We start from the raw sequence: 14,778 nt of genomic DNA, 5'->3' as shown, positions 1-14,778 counted from the left end.
TGTACACTTACTAGATGACAGTGTAGTGTAATAAACATAACTTTTGTGTGCACTGGGAAACCAGAAAAAAAATGACTTCCAGAAAAATATTAATTATCGAATTATTTGCTTTATGATGGCATTTGCATTATTGTGGTGGCCTGGAACTAAATCTGCACGATCTCTGAGATCTGCCTGTACTAAATAAACGGATATGAATTAATGCAGTAACACACACACACACACTTTAGATTGTATAGACCCAAGTGTGCTGGTCCTTCTCCAAGTTATTGCCATGCACTTCCCTGGCCTACGCTCCACGCCCTCTGGTGGCTGTCATGTGTACCTGCAGCAAATCTTTGACTTCCTTGAGGACAGCCCCCCACTTTCACCCCCTTTCTCACTCCAGGGAGTCCCAGGGCTGGGAAGAACTTCCCCTGTTGTTAGCATCTGGGAGTCTCCCCCTGCTTTTTCCTCACTTTCTGGGCAACTCTCCTTTTGTGTGTATATGAGTTAGGTATATTATACAAATTATGTGAGAATGGTTTCTTTCTTTCTCTCTTTAAAATTTTTTTTAAAATTTTGCAGCTTTCTTTCCTGTTATATTATCCTCTGTTCCTGACATACCGACTCAGGGTGCCTTGGAATCGGGATGGTGGGCTGTGTGTGTGTGTGTTTGCTTGCCATCAAGGGAAAACCTTCATTTTCACTGCATAAAATTTAGAAACGTCTAAAGAGCAAACAATATCTTAAACAAAAGAAAAACGTTTAAAAAAGTTAAGAAGAGGAGAAAAAAATTGTAAACCTTAAACTACGATAAGTTAATTTATGAATTTAAAGCTAGTCTAATCAAAATATTATGAAGTTGGAATAGGGGATTTTTTTTCCAATTATTTTAAATCAAAATTTATTCAGATATATATTAAATTACTTGTACAGACTTCTAATACATGCTCGTGAGTATCAAAATGGCATACAAAAATGCTCATGCCATAGAAAAATGTTATTTTAAATGTTTGAATCCATGCCAAATTTCAATAGTTGTTAAAGTAATTGTGGATCTTTAATTTAAATCAAAATACAATACTTAATATTATCTAATTCTAGAGGATCTGATGAGGTGAAAACAATATATTTGTAAGAATTATAGGAAATGACACTTTACTGGAGAAATACTATCTGAAAACTATAATGCTAAATCTACTTGAATAAAAGCAATTGTAATATCAATTAAATAACAGTATCTAAACCAAAAAGAGATAAGTGAAAACTACTTCAAAGACAGAAAACACATGCAGATGTTATGCCGTGGTTGTGGGCGTTCAGGACCGCGTTGCGGTGAGCTCAGTCAAACCTGCGGGTGTCCCTGGATGCGTGGGCCCTCGCGGCCTGGCTCTTCTCCTTCCTGGGGGTGCTGATGATCCAGGGGGTCCCCTGATACTTCTGGGTCTCCGTGGGCTGCCTGTGGGGGAGCAGGAGCAAAACGGCCACTTGGGAAAGGCGGGAAGTTGAACTCCGCTTTGGCCAACATTTGCCTGATGTGATCATTTTCTTCCCTTAGCTCCTTGACTTTTCGCTCGGTGAGCACAGCTGCCATCCAGCTCTCCTGGACTTTATTCGCATAGAAGAGGATGTCCTTTAGATAGTGCGAGGTGCTCTCCTCCAGTTCTCTGCGGGTGTCTTCGGCCATCTTCTTGTAGAAGTTGCGAATCTGAGTTGCGGACTCGATGTTTCCACACGTGTAGGAAAGACTCTTCTCAATGTCTGAGCACTGCGCTTCCTTCTCCAATGATTTTCTCTCAAGTTCCCTGGTGTATTCTTGATATAATTGAGGCAGAATTTGAAGCTTCCGTTTCAACTGCTGAATCTCACTTTGAAGCTGTGAATTTTCCCTCTGCAAAGAGGCTTCCTTGGCTCGAAGATCTGTGATTTGTCCCATAAGCTCTTCATTCATTCGCTTTTCTTCCCACAGTTGTCTGGCTAGTTCCTCATTTTTCTCTTCAGCACTTTGAAGGGACACATTGGAATCAGCATCGTCAGTGACACCCTTCAGATCACCCTCTGACCGATGGATGGGCTGATTGTCATTTTCTGCTTCCCTCTTTTGCTTGACTTCCCAGTTGACGTGACCCAAGAGATCTCCAAGGAGACAAGGCCAGGGGATGGCCTTCAGAAGGTTTTCCCCCAGTGGTATTAACTGGCTGACTTTATCTTTCAGAGCCCGCTGCATTCCTGCGTTCGACTGCTCTAGCCTTTCTTTCTCCTGCTCCGTTTCCTGGAGTCTCTGCTTCCATCTCGCGATTTCTTGGGCGAGCAGTTCTGGACTCTCTAGAACGTGAGTGTTTCCATTCAAATCATCCATTATTTTCTTCCAAAGTTGTTTTCCATTCTTCTCTGATGTTCTTAAGATGGGTCTATCACCAGTCACTTGGGAAAGTTTAGGAGGCTGGGTCTTCTGTGCCATTTTCAGAAAGTCAATGGTGTTCTGAAGTGACAGCCTACAGCGGTTACCACTTAGTGCTGAGAAGCATAAGGTTTGTAATGTGGGAAGACTGGCCTCCACCCCGGGCAGCTCTAGGGCATCATCAGCTTGTGTCATTGGTCCCATATTCCCACTACCTTTTCCACAGACTTTAGCGTGGGCCAAACACCTTTTGCCTAGCACCTTCACACTTCTCCAAATGTGTCGTTTCTTCGCTGTCAAAACCAGTATTACAATATATGCCAGGATTTCCCAGGGAAACTCATGGAGAACTGAAACATGTCTCCAGCTTTCAGAAATCAGCAGCAGGGCACCCCACAGGGGCTCTAGGACCAACTGGAAAGTGGATCTGATGGCAGGTAGCAGGCCCTCCATGGCTGTGTAGGGCTCCATAGCTCTGCCTCCAAGGGCCAGTGTTCTATGGGTCTCAACTGAAGGCTCAGAACCCTGGGGGGGGGGGGTGCTCTGTCTCTAAGGTAAACATGTGCCTGGCAACCAGAGCAGATCAGTTGGGGTGGGGAAGGGGGAGGCCAGCCAGCTTCTAGAAGACAGTTTCCCCCTAACTTTGCCCTCAAATAGAAAGTGATCTCACTTCACTGAGTTCCCCCCCCAACCTTTATTGAGATACAATTCACATATCAGACAGTTCATCCATTTTAAGTGTACAAGTCCACGAATTTTTAGCATATATAAAGAATTATATAACCATCACAATAAGCTTATTTTAGAACAGTTCCATTACTGTAAAAAAAAAAGACCTTGCCAATCCTGTCATTTCTATCCCCTTTGCCCCCTTAGGCTGTCAGAAGGAAATCTAAAAATTTCTGGGCTTGACAAGTACCCTTAGGGCAAACCTTTCTTCCCAGTTGATGTACCTATCCACGTAAGCAGTTTCTCTGTCATATTGGCTTAGCAATTCCTCCCTGTCTTGATAAGCTCTCTCATGTTTTAAAGACTTAAAAAAAGATTACTTTTTCAGGTTCTTTCACGTGTTTGCAAGTGGAGCGTGTCTCTGAGTGCTCAGGTGCACAGAAAGTCTCCCCTGGGTGCCTTATTTGCCCCACAGCTTGGATTTGAGATTTAGGATTAGTCTCCCAGATGAATAAGCATCACTGAGCAGGGCTGGGTCCTGGAACAGGCCTGGCGGTTTGCCATGAGCTTGTGGTACTCAGTTCTGCTGCTTTTGTATGTGAAGCCACCTTCACTGGAAATGCCTTCCAGTTTGCTGACGGTATCAGATTTTTATGGCCCACGGAATTCATGGAAATTTCTCCTCAGACTGGTATAATTGCTGAAGATGCTTGCCGGCCATTCCCCAGAGAAAGAGGTCTGATGATTGAGGTGTCCTGTTTTAGAAATGGAATGTTGGGTTTGCATCTTCTGATAGGCTGACTCTTCCAAACTTGGGAATATTTCCTCTATTTCCCAAAATAAACACCATCCATACCGGTTCCCCAAAAAACTAAAATAGAGAAGCATAGGTTCAAAGATCTTTCTGTTCCAAAGACCTCTTAAGACGTACACACAAGACACTATAGAATTGAACTCATAGAGGTCCTCTTCTTATCTTATTGCCCTGGATAAGACAGTCATAACATCTAGACTTAGTGTCTTCATTGGTTAGTTTTATATATACGGTTCTTCTTGAAGGTAAGCGAGTGGGGTTTGTCTGTCTTTTTCACTGCTGGTCCCCCACAGAGCCTAGCACAGAGCTTGTACAACTTTACTAAGGTTCACGATTCAAAAAGGAACCTTGTGAATAATGAATCCAAGAATTCAGACCACAGATTTGGAACAAAGCGTATGAGTTTCAGAGAAGTAGACATTTTAGAAGAAAACTGTCCTTTTAACCCTAGATGCATTGTGAAACCATGTTTCTTTCCAAGGTCTTAGAGAAAAAGAAAGCCCTGAGTGTATTCCACTGCAAATGAGCAGGAAACAGCGTGAGTACTTCATGTGCTCAAAGTGACCACCTCTGTTCGAGAGCTAGCCAGGGATTCTTGAGAGCAGCCGATTTTCCTCATGAAAACTATGGGATTATGGGCAAAATAACAAAATGGGGGTCATCAGAATCCTGAGAACGACCGGATGGTAGGACAGATCTGCGTTCACATCTCTGCTGTGTCCCTGTGGACTCATCCTATTTTTTCCAGCCTTTCTTTCCTCCTCTGTGGGATGGATGTCTTAGATTTATTGTAAGATGATGGGGCACTTCAGCACCATGCCTGGCATATGGGACAAGTTCCATGTATGTTGGGTTTTGCTCATTTCTCTTCCATGATTTGCAAAAATAGCCACGAGAATACTTCTCTAGTTTTTTTAAGGATTGAAAAAAAAAAAACAACACATAAAATAGGTAAGCTATTTTACCATAAGTTGATGTTGATCGTAAGACCAAACAAGATTAGAAAAAAAAAATCTTCAACTAAAAGGGGCTTGTTGTTTGTCTGCAAGCACAGCCATATGCAAGAAATAGGGGCCAGAATCAAATGAGAAGAAAAAGGTGGGAGGGATTCCTTCACACACAGTCTCTATAACTTATTTAAAGTAAACCTCTAAGACAGTGCTTCTCAAACTTGACTTTGTATCATGGGAGGCCTTGTTAAAACACAGATTGTTGTCAACTCCCTCCATCCCCGCAGCCCTACCATTTCTGATTCTACAGTATAGGGTGGGTCCTAGGAATTTTCATTTCCAATAAGATGAGAGTAATATTCTAATGCTGGTCCTGGGACCACACTTTGAGAACCATTGCCATGGAGGTGATTCTCAACCTTGGTTGTACCTTGAGATCACCTGCGGAGCTTTACAAAATACCGATGCCTGGGCTCAACCCAAACATCAGTTGAGAAGTTCTGATTTCACTGGTTCTGGGTGGAGTCTGGATGTCAGGAGTTTTAAAAGCTTTTAATGTGCAAAAGTTAAAAATAATTTCCCTGTCCGTTCTGGTATATTTTAGAAAAGAATCATTCAAATATTCATTCATTCAATAAATATCAGTCGAGTATCTACTATAACCCGGGCTCTGTGCGAGGCGCTAGGGATATGGATATAAATCGGACGGACAGAGGAACACTGCCACATTGATAACTCATGAGGTGACTGGCATACAATGAACATATTTACAGAGAGCTGTTAAGAGCTGTAAATGGGGGCACCTGGGTGGCTCAGTTGGTTAAGCAACTGCCCTCGGCTCCCATCATGATCCCGGGGTCTTGGGATCAAGCCCCATGTTGGGGCTTCTCCCTCTGCCTGTGTTCTTTCTCTCTCTGTCAAATAAATAAATAAAATCTTAAAAAAAAAAAAAAAGCTATAGGTGGAGGGCAATGAGGTTTAAGTGAGCAAAGACTTCATGAAGGAACTCTGAACTTAGTTTTGAAGAATGAGCCTTTTTTATGGGCAGAGACTGAGGGGAAGAAGATGCTGGGGAGAGGTCTGGGACTCGGAGTGGACACAGGATGTGTTCACAGGTGTTCTCAGGGAGCTGGAGCCTGGTTAGGTGGTATGCAAGGAGCTGGGAGAAGTTGTCTAGATTCAGGGGAAGTGTTTCAAGATTCTGGGAGGAGAGTGATACAACTGGGTTTGATCACTGGCTACATCGAGAGATAGGAAGACCTTCCTGAGAAATGTTCTTTAGATAGAAAAATCTCTACCATGTTTTAAAGATTTTATTTATTTATTTATTTATTTATTTATTTATTTTAGTTTGAGAGAGAGAGCACGTGGGGGAGGAGGAGGGAGAGGGACAAGCTCAGATGCAGGGCTCGATCCTAGACTGAGATCATGATCTGAGCCGAAACCAAGAGTCGGATGCTTAACCCACCGAGCCACCCAGGCGCCCCTGGAATAATCTCTATCTTGAGGTTATATCTAGGATATGCTCCACACATATACAATCAAGACACCCAAACATCACAGAATAACAGGAAACTAAGACACCAGCTTCCTTCTCGTTAGCTAACTCCCATATTTCTGATCTGATTTTCCAGGGGGAAAAGAAGGATGCATTCGTTTTCATTGCAAGCCTACCTCTTTTGGACTTTGGAAATATGGGTAGAAAAAGAGTTAATGCGGAGAAAGAAGAGACCAGACAGGAGAAAAGGGGAACGGAAAAGACTCCAAGGTTTGGAACAGGACAGAAGGGTGAATAAAAATGGAAGCTGTGGAAACAGGTTTCTCACCTGCCCCCTTCTGCTCCTCCCCTGAAACCCCTCCCTAGGAGGCCAAAGGCCATATCCGGTGGCCTGCACTGCCACCTGCAGGTAAAGTCCTGAATCACCGCCGGAATTTTATGCTGAGCTTTGGAGAAAGCAAGATGTCACCAGAATACGCCTGGGCTGCCATCAGGCTGCCCTCAAGCTGGGCCAGCAGGTAACTATTCTGTTCCTTACATTTCAGACTGGCTGACTTTTAAAGGATCATTCTTCATGAATATTAAAAGGTACTTTTTTCTTCTCTGTTTTTACATCTCTGAAGTCCAAGCATGTCTTGGGATTAATCGTCAGTTTAATCCACAGACTGTTTTCCCCACTGTGATACACAAAGGAGCATCTTACAATTGATATCATCTTATACTTGGAGAAATATGGCAATATTTATTGTGCATACATCAGAGGTGCGGCCTGATGGATAAGGCATGACTTTTGGAACGTGAAAGATCTACTGTCACCTTGAATCTCTAATACCACTTCTTTCTTATATTCTGGATCTCCATTATTTACTAGTTACTTGATTTTTGGCAAGTGAATTATCTGAGTCTCAATTTCTTCATCCTGTGTATCTTCATCCTATGTATCTTCTATGGTTTTGTCAGAGTTAAGTGATACTCTATATAAAGTCCTTGAATGGCTCCCACCTAGCCTATTAAAGCACTCAGTAACTAAGTCTTAGCATAAGCCATTATCTTTGCCAACTGTAATTCAAAACGTCCCGTCACCAAACTGTGTTTTCCTTTGTGCCCTTAAAACTAGGCAGCTCGGCTTCTGCTTTATTTTGATCAACCTGGAAGTGCAGAGCCCAGCCTTCTAAGTAAAGCTTTTCCAGTGCTTAAGGCAGTCGAACCTAAATGAAACCGAAAGATGACAATGAAAACAGGGAATGCTATCTATCGCTGCCCGCTGGATTCCATTTGTAGCTCTCCCTAGCAATCACAGGATAAAAGAAAGCCCCGTGTTGAAGGGCAGGGCGTAAGCAGCTGGGTCTTGAAGCCTCAGTTAGCTCTGCAGGGAGGCAGCTCTGAGGAGCACCCCGATGGGGATAGAGCTTATAAAGATGTCTTGGAGCAGGCTTTCATGTTTGCCAAGCGGCTGCCCCTTCAGCCCCCTAATATCCCTTCTTTCTTAAATGATATGAAATTGTACAGTCCAAGTTCTTAGCACAAGTCCCAAGGAGAGGGAAGCAGCAAGAAAAGGGGAAGAAATCAAAGCTTTTCATGGTGCCCGCCCTGTACTCTCTCTTCTTGGTAAAACCATTGCATTTCTGGGGGTTGCGTTGGGAGGAGGAGCTGAAGGGGGAGAAATGGAGATTTTTTTTAAAGGTTGATTTGTTTGTTTTAGAGAGACAGAGAGAGAGAGTGCAAGAGAGAACAAGCAGCGAGAGAGGCAGAGGGAGAGAACCTCAAGTAGACTCCCTGCTGAGCTCAGAGCCTGACATGGGGCTTGATTCCAGGGTCATGAGCTGAAACCAAGAGCCAAACACTTAACTGACTGAACCACCCAGGAACCCCTAGATGGGAATCTTGAAATACTCCTCCTGCCTGGGTCCCCCTCCCGCTGTCCCTCTGTCCCTATTCCTAGCCATTGTTCAATTTTATCTTCACAGCTCTCCTACATAGGTTGTAAGCTCAGTTGATACCTTGGGGTCCCTGATGGATTAAGAATCTTGCAGGTATGTGATAAAGTTTGAATCCAGGTTGATGTGACATCCACCTGTGGGTTTTGTTTTGTTTTTTCCTGGAGAGCGCCCCGCCTCACCACATTCCCTATCCCAAGTAGAAACCACACCTGCATCCATATCCACCTTCCCAGTAGGCATTTTTGCAGAGAGAGTGTGTATATTACTCATATATTAAGTCTGTTAACATCTGCTCATTTATTTATGCCCTGGAACAGCCTGTAGAGAGAAAACCATTGGGCCCATTTAAAAATGAGAAACTAGACCCCAAAGAAGGGAAGTCACTGGTCCAAGGTTAGAGACAGACTACACAGGGAAGCTCACATCCCAGCCCAGATTTGACAATGACAAGCCGCATGTGTTGCCAATAAGGCACAAAATCCTAATTTTTATACTTAAAAAAGATGAAAACGTATATTTTCTAGGAATAGCCTATTTTGGTGACCAAAATGGCCCATGTTTCGAGTCTTCCTTAAGTTCCATAATAAATAAGGATGGTTTGGTGAGTGGGGACAGATGGTGACAATTATTTATTGAACGCTAGAGTCTCTTTTCACCTACTTTTATGTATGTTTGTTAGCGATTTCATTACATCTCTCCGAAAGTTTCCTTCACCTGTATAAAAAGTTATAAAAACTTTAATTAAGCACTCGGTGAGCTTTCGAGGGGACATCTGATAGCTCTCTGTGGTCCTGTGTAACTCTATTGTCCCACCTGCTATGATAATGAAATCGTAGAAACAGCAGGAAATGTATGCAATATACTACCCTGGCCAAGGCTGCCGTGTCATCAGAAGAGGGAAGGGAGGTAGGTCAGGGCAGTGTCGCTGGAGGTGTTTATGACGGGGGCAAGTCACATGCTCACGCTGCCGAAAATGCGGACATGTGCAGAGTGAGATTGCATAGATGACCTCCTACTACCACGTGCTTCAGGGGAGAGGCCCACAGTGCCGTGGAAGGGCTGGAAGGAAGCTTGGCGGTCAGAGACCTGACATGGAACTCCAGGGCTGCCTCTCACCAGGATCAGGACATTGGATATGCCACCTTCTGTGCCTCTTTCTGCTTGTGGGTGAAACCAGGCTCATGGTTCCAACCTTGCAGGTCGGTTCTGAGGGTGAAGTGAGTTAATACTGGAGCAAGCTAGAGCAGATATTCTTCAGCACAATCCCAAGTGTCATCCCTACTACGGAGAAGAAGAAATAGAGGCCCAGAGAGAAGGAGAGGTCCCTGCAGGAGGCCACACAACCTCTGACGATTGGAGCCAAAATTCGAACCTGGATGTGGATGACCTAATGTTCATATGCTTTCCCCTGTTCCATTCCTGCTTGACATACCCCAGCAATCATTTGATGTTCTTTCCTCTCCTGGAACATTCTTTTTTTTTTTTTTTAAGGTTGCATTCATTCATTCATTCATTCAGTCGTTTAAAGAGCGCGCATGCCAGCGAGCAGGGGGGGGGAGGGGCAGAGGGAGAGAGAGAATCCCAAGCAAACTCCACACTGAGCATGGAGCCCGAGGCTGGGCTCGATCTCAGGACCCTGAGATCCTGATATGAGCTGAAATCAAGAGTCGGATGCTTAACCGACTGAGCCACCCAGGTCCCTCCTTCCTGGAACATTCTGACTCACAACGAGGTTTTCTGAGCAGACTTGTCCCTTGGGATGTGGCAGATGGCCTTTGATGGTCACATCCCCAGGTATAACGTCCATTGCAAGTGAGTATGTTGGCTTTTGAGTTTACATTTTCAGCCTCTCTTGAGAAGGGCCAAGTGTGAAAGACATCTCCAGCCTCTGCTTCTCCAGTAAGGCTTATAGTCTCCTATGCTTGAACCAAAACGCGGAAGGCTATTCTGAGGGGACCCACACCCTGTACGTTTCAGATGTCAGAAATGACAACAGCACTTCATGCATCCAGTTATCCCACCGGCATTTAACATAGAAATGAGTTAGAGACAACGGCAGGAGATGGCTGTTTCTTTTTGTGTGAGAAATATCCTTTTGTTTGCATTACAATAGATGAATCTTCAGGACATGTGGGTGGCTCAGTCGGTTAAGCGTCTGCCTTCAGCTCAGGTCATGATCCCAGGGTCCTGGGATCGAGCCCCGCATCGGGCTCCTTGCTCAGCAGGGAGCCTCCTTCTCCCTCTCCCTCTGCCTGCCGCTCCCCCTGCTTGTGCTCTGTCTCCCTCTTTCTCTCTCTGTCAAATAAATAAATAAAATCTTAAAAAAAAAGAATAGATGAATCTTGTTAAATCTGAGCTAAAATTAAGGCAAGCTATGCAAATTCTTTGTTGAAGAAGGCAGGGTAATATACATAAATAATGTAAATATATTTAGGTAATGATTTCTGTTGTCCAGCATCATGTCATTTATTGATCCAATGATGGGTACACATGTTTTATGTATGTTTGTATAGTATCATAATGTTTTATATACAGTTAACCCTTGAACAACACAGGTTTGAATTGTGAGGGTCCACTTCCATGTGGATCTTTTTCGATAAGTATAGGACTGTAAATATACTACAAATATATTTTCCCTTCCTTATAAGTTTGAAATAACATTCTCTTTAGCTAATTTCATTGTAAGAATACAGTATATAATATCTGCAATATTATATGCTGTATATATACAATATGCTTGAATCAACTGTTTATACTATTGGTAAGTCTTCTGATCAACAGTAGGGTATTTGCAGTTAAGTTTCTGGGGAGTCAAACGTTATTCACGGGTTTTCTTTAAAATGTATTTATTTATTTGAAAGAGAGAGAGAGACATAGTGTGGGGTGGGGGAGGGGCAGAGGGAGATGGGAAAATCCCAAGCAGACTCTGCGCTGAACGTGGATCCCATCATTCCTCAATCCCAGGACCATGAGCTCATGATCTGAGCCAAACCAAGAGTCCATTGCTCGACCACCTCTACCCTTCCCCCCAAGGCACCCCTGTACGGGGATTTTGTGCAGGTGTCAGCACCCCTAAATCCTGTGTTACTCAAGGGCCAACTGTATATGTACACACGTACGTACAGAAGTCTGTGGACACACATACACACACGCGCCCAGGGCAAAAGGCCACAGTTAGGCACAGCTGAGGCTTTTTACCGGACTTACAGCAGAAAATCAGACCCAAACCAAATTGCTCTGAGCCTTCTTTTTTCACGGACTCTGTAAGATCCTGGAAAGGAGCCTCAGAGATTTCTGTAGTAAAGATGAGCAGAGTGGCAGATCTTTGGAATAAGATGTGCTGAGATCTGGGGCCGCTTGCGCAGCATGGGTGGGGGACCGGAGGGGCTGTGCTCCTGGATATGGAGATGCCTGATGCTCCCAGATACGGAGATGCCCGGTGCTCCCAGATACGGAGATGCCTAGTGCTCCCAGATATGGAGATGCCCGGTGCTCCCAGATATGTAGATGCTCGGTGCTCCGTGATACGGAGATGCCCGATGCTCCCGGATACGGAGATGCCTGATGCTCCCGGATACGGAGATGCCCGGTGCTCCCTGATATGGAGATGCCCGGTGCTCCCGGATACGGAGATGCCCGATGCTCCCGGATACGGAGATGCCCGGTGCTCCCTGATAAGGAGATGCCTGATGCTCCCAGATACGGAGATGCTTAGTGCTCCCCGATACGGAGATGTCCGGTGCTCCCCGATATGGAGATGCCTGGTGCTCCCCGATATGGAGATGCCTGGTGCTCCCAGATATGGAGATGCTCAATGCTCCCAGATATGGAGATGCTCAATGCTCCCAGATACGGAGATGCTCGGTGCTCCCAGATACAGAGTTGCTCGTTGCTCCCAGATATGGAGATGCCCGGTGCTCCCCGATATGGAGATGCCTGGTGCTGCCAGATATGGAGATGCTCGATGCTCCCAGATACGGAGATGCTCAGTGCTCCCAGATACGGAGATGCCCGGTGCTCCCTGATATGGAGATGCTCGGTCCTCCCCGATATGGGGAAGCCCGGCGCTCCCGGATACGGAGATGCTCGGTGCTCCCAGATACGGAGATGTCTGGTGCTCCCAGATATGGAGTTGCTGGTGCTCCCAGATATGGAGATGTTCGATGCTCCCAGATACGGAGATGCCCGCTGCTCCCAGATATGGAGATGCTCGGTGCTCCCAGATACGGAGATGTCTGTTGCTCCCAGATATGGAGATGCCTGGTGCTCCCAGATATGTAGATGTTCGATGCTCCCAGATACGGAGATGCCCGGTGCTCCCTGATATGGAGATGCAAGGGGCTCCCCGATATGGAGATGCCCGGCCGTGCTGAGTGGGGCAGTGGCTCTGTGCTTCCAAGGCTGGGACTTCCAGAAGCACAGGCATAGCTCACTCCGGGAGCCCCAGCGGGAGGTGGACACCGCTACCCTTCTACTCTCCTAGCCCCAGGGGGAGACTGCATCATCCCCTCTTTGACAAATGGGGACTCCAAAAGTGGTACCTGAGTCACAGAACGTTGGCATAGAACATAACAAAGCACTCGAGGAACACTATGGCCAGAGGAAGGAAGACTAGGGAAAACGTAAAGAACGCAAGTAGACAATTAATTTCAGATAAAGACTTAAATTAAAGATAGATTCAGGACTTAGATGATCTACTCAGCAAATATACTGGAAAGCTACCAGAACTTCATCTCTAGCCCCTGACTTGAACTAAAGCCTCTCACTGGCATGGGTCGCTTCTGATGCCCCAGGAAGTGCCGAGTTCCGTGTCCATGGGCTCAAAGTTCTCAAAAATTTGCAAAACAAAGTTAAGTTATTTAATATATTTATTTTTAAGATTTCATTTACTTATCTGACAGAGATAGAGAAAGAGTAGCAGGCAGAAGGAGAGGGAGAAGCAGACTCCCCACTGAGCAGAGAGCCGGAGGTGGGGCTCAATCCCAGCACCCTGGGATCATGACCTGAGCGAGGGCAGACGCCCAAAGGACTGAGCCACCCAGGTGCCCGAAAACAAAATTATTTTAAGCACCAACAGCTAAGACCGCTGTCTCTTCTCCCCTAGAGCAATAGGCTTTCCTTGTGGGCCCAGGACTGAGAGATCCCGGGACATGGGACTTTCAGTGCTAAAATCGGCCAAGTCCCGGGCAAACTGGGATGAGTCGGTTATCCCACTTTCCATTCTTCCCTTCCTACATCTCTGTCATCAGATGGCACTGGAAAAAATACAGAGCCTATGGGATCGGGCAGAGGGGAGATTGAATAAGGGATGCATTTAGTTTTGGCCTGGTGGGGTAGATGCCTGTGGTTGGCGATCATTTTGCATTAAGTTATGGATAAGTGTTGCAGTGTAGGATCAGCGTCCAGGGTGCTAGCACTGACCCACTCAGCATTCTCTTACCCATCACAGCACCCCACTCAGCATTCTCTCAGCAAGACACAGAACCTCAGCTCACGCCACATTATGACCATGTCCTACTGTGCCCGGCACCTGGAGAACAGGTGTAGTGGGGGAGAACAAGGTTTGGAAAGGACAGGGCCAGAAATCAATGTGTGGAAAGCCTTCCAATGATCAAATATATACAATTGATGATAGAAGATGGAATTCTCGTTGCTATTTAGTCAAAATGGAAGTTCTCCCCTCTCAAGAATCAACTCGAGAATGCAGTGTTACACCAATCCAAAGGCATCATGGATTTTTTCTTTTTGGGAATTGAGTGAAGTGTTGTTTTTCAGATTTCCTATTTGAAAGGTTTTATAATGAATGTGTTGGTGTCTGAATTCATATGTGTGATACATCCCAATTATCAAGAACAAAACAATTTTTGATCAAGTCTACTAAAGGAAAGGCTAACTTTTCTTGTTATTTTCTCTATGGAAAATATACAATTGCAATTATATAGTGAGGTGATCAAAGAATATGAAGCCAAAAAATGTAGGAAAATAAAAACACTACTACAGACATGTATTAAGCGGTCATTTCATAAAAAATATTATGCCACCTTTCTGGATTAGGGGGATAGTTGAGATATTTGTCAACATATTAAATTTTTTTTCTGTTGTGATTTCTTTTCACACTTTGGACAAATACTCACTTTTGTATCAAATTTTGTGTTTATGTTTGCATTTTTCATAAAAGGTCATTTAATAAATAAAATTACATGAATTTATTCCTCAGCCCTGGATCTTTCTCTGAAAGAAATGTATAAAAATCCTACAAGAACAGATAGGAGTCTATATGCATTTAAAGTGGTGGGGTCCTCAGGCAATGTGGAATCCTACAAAGCATTAAAAAAAAGATAAGCAAATTTCACTCTATAAATAGCATGGTAAAAGATGACTTCAGTAAAGTCAATAGAAAATTATAAATTTTGAAGAATATGTTTGCAACCCAGATAGCACAGAGTGTTAATATCTAAACTGTATAAGGAGATCTTAAAACCAACAAGACGAGAATGCACAAACCATTTGAGAAAAAATAACCT

The sequence above is a fragment of the Halichoerus grypus genome, chromosome 8, assembly GCF_964656455.1.
Source record: "Halichoerus grypus chromosome 8, mHalGry1.hap1.1, whole genome shotgun sequence".
NCBI classification, from domain to species: Eukaryota; Metazoa; Chordata; class Mammalia; order Carnivora; family Phocidae; genus Halichoerus; species Halichoerus grypus.
Note: the sequence above shows the minus strand (reverse complement) of the source record.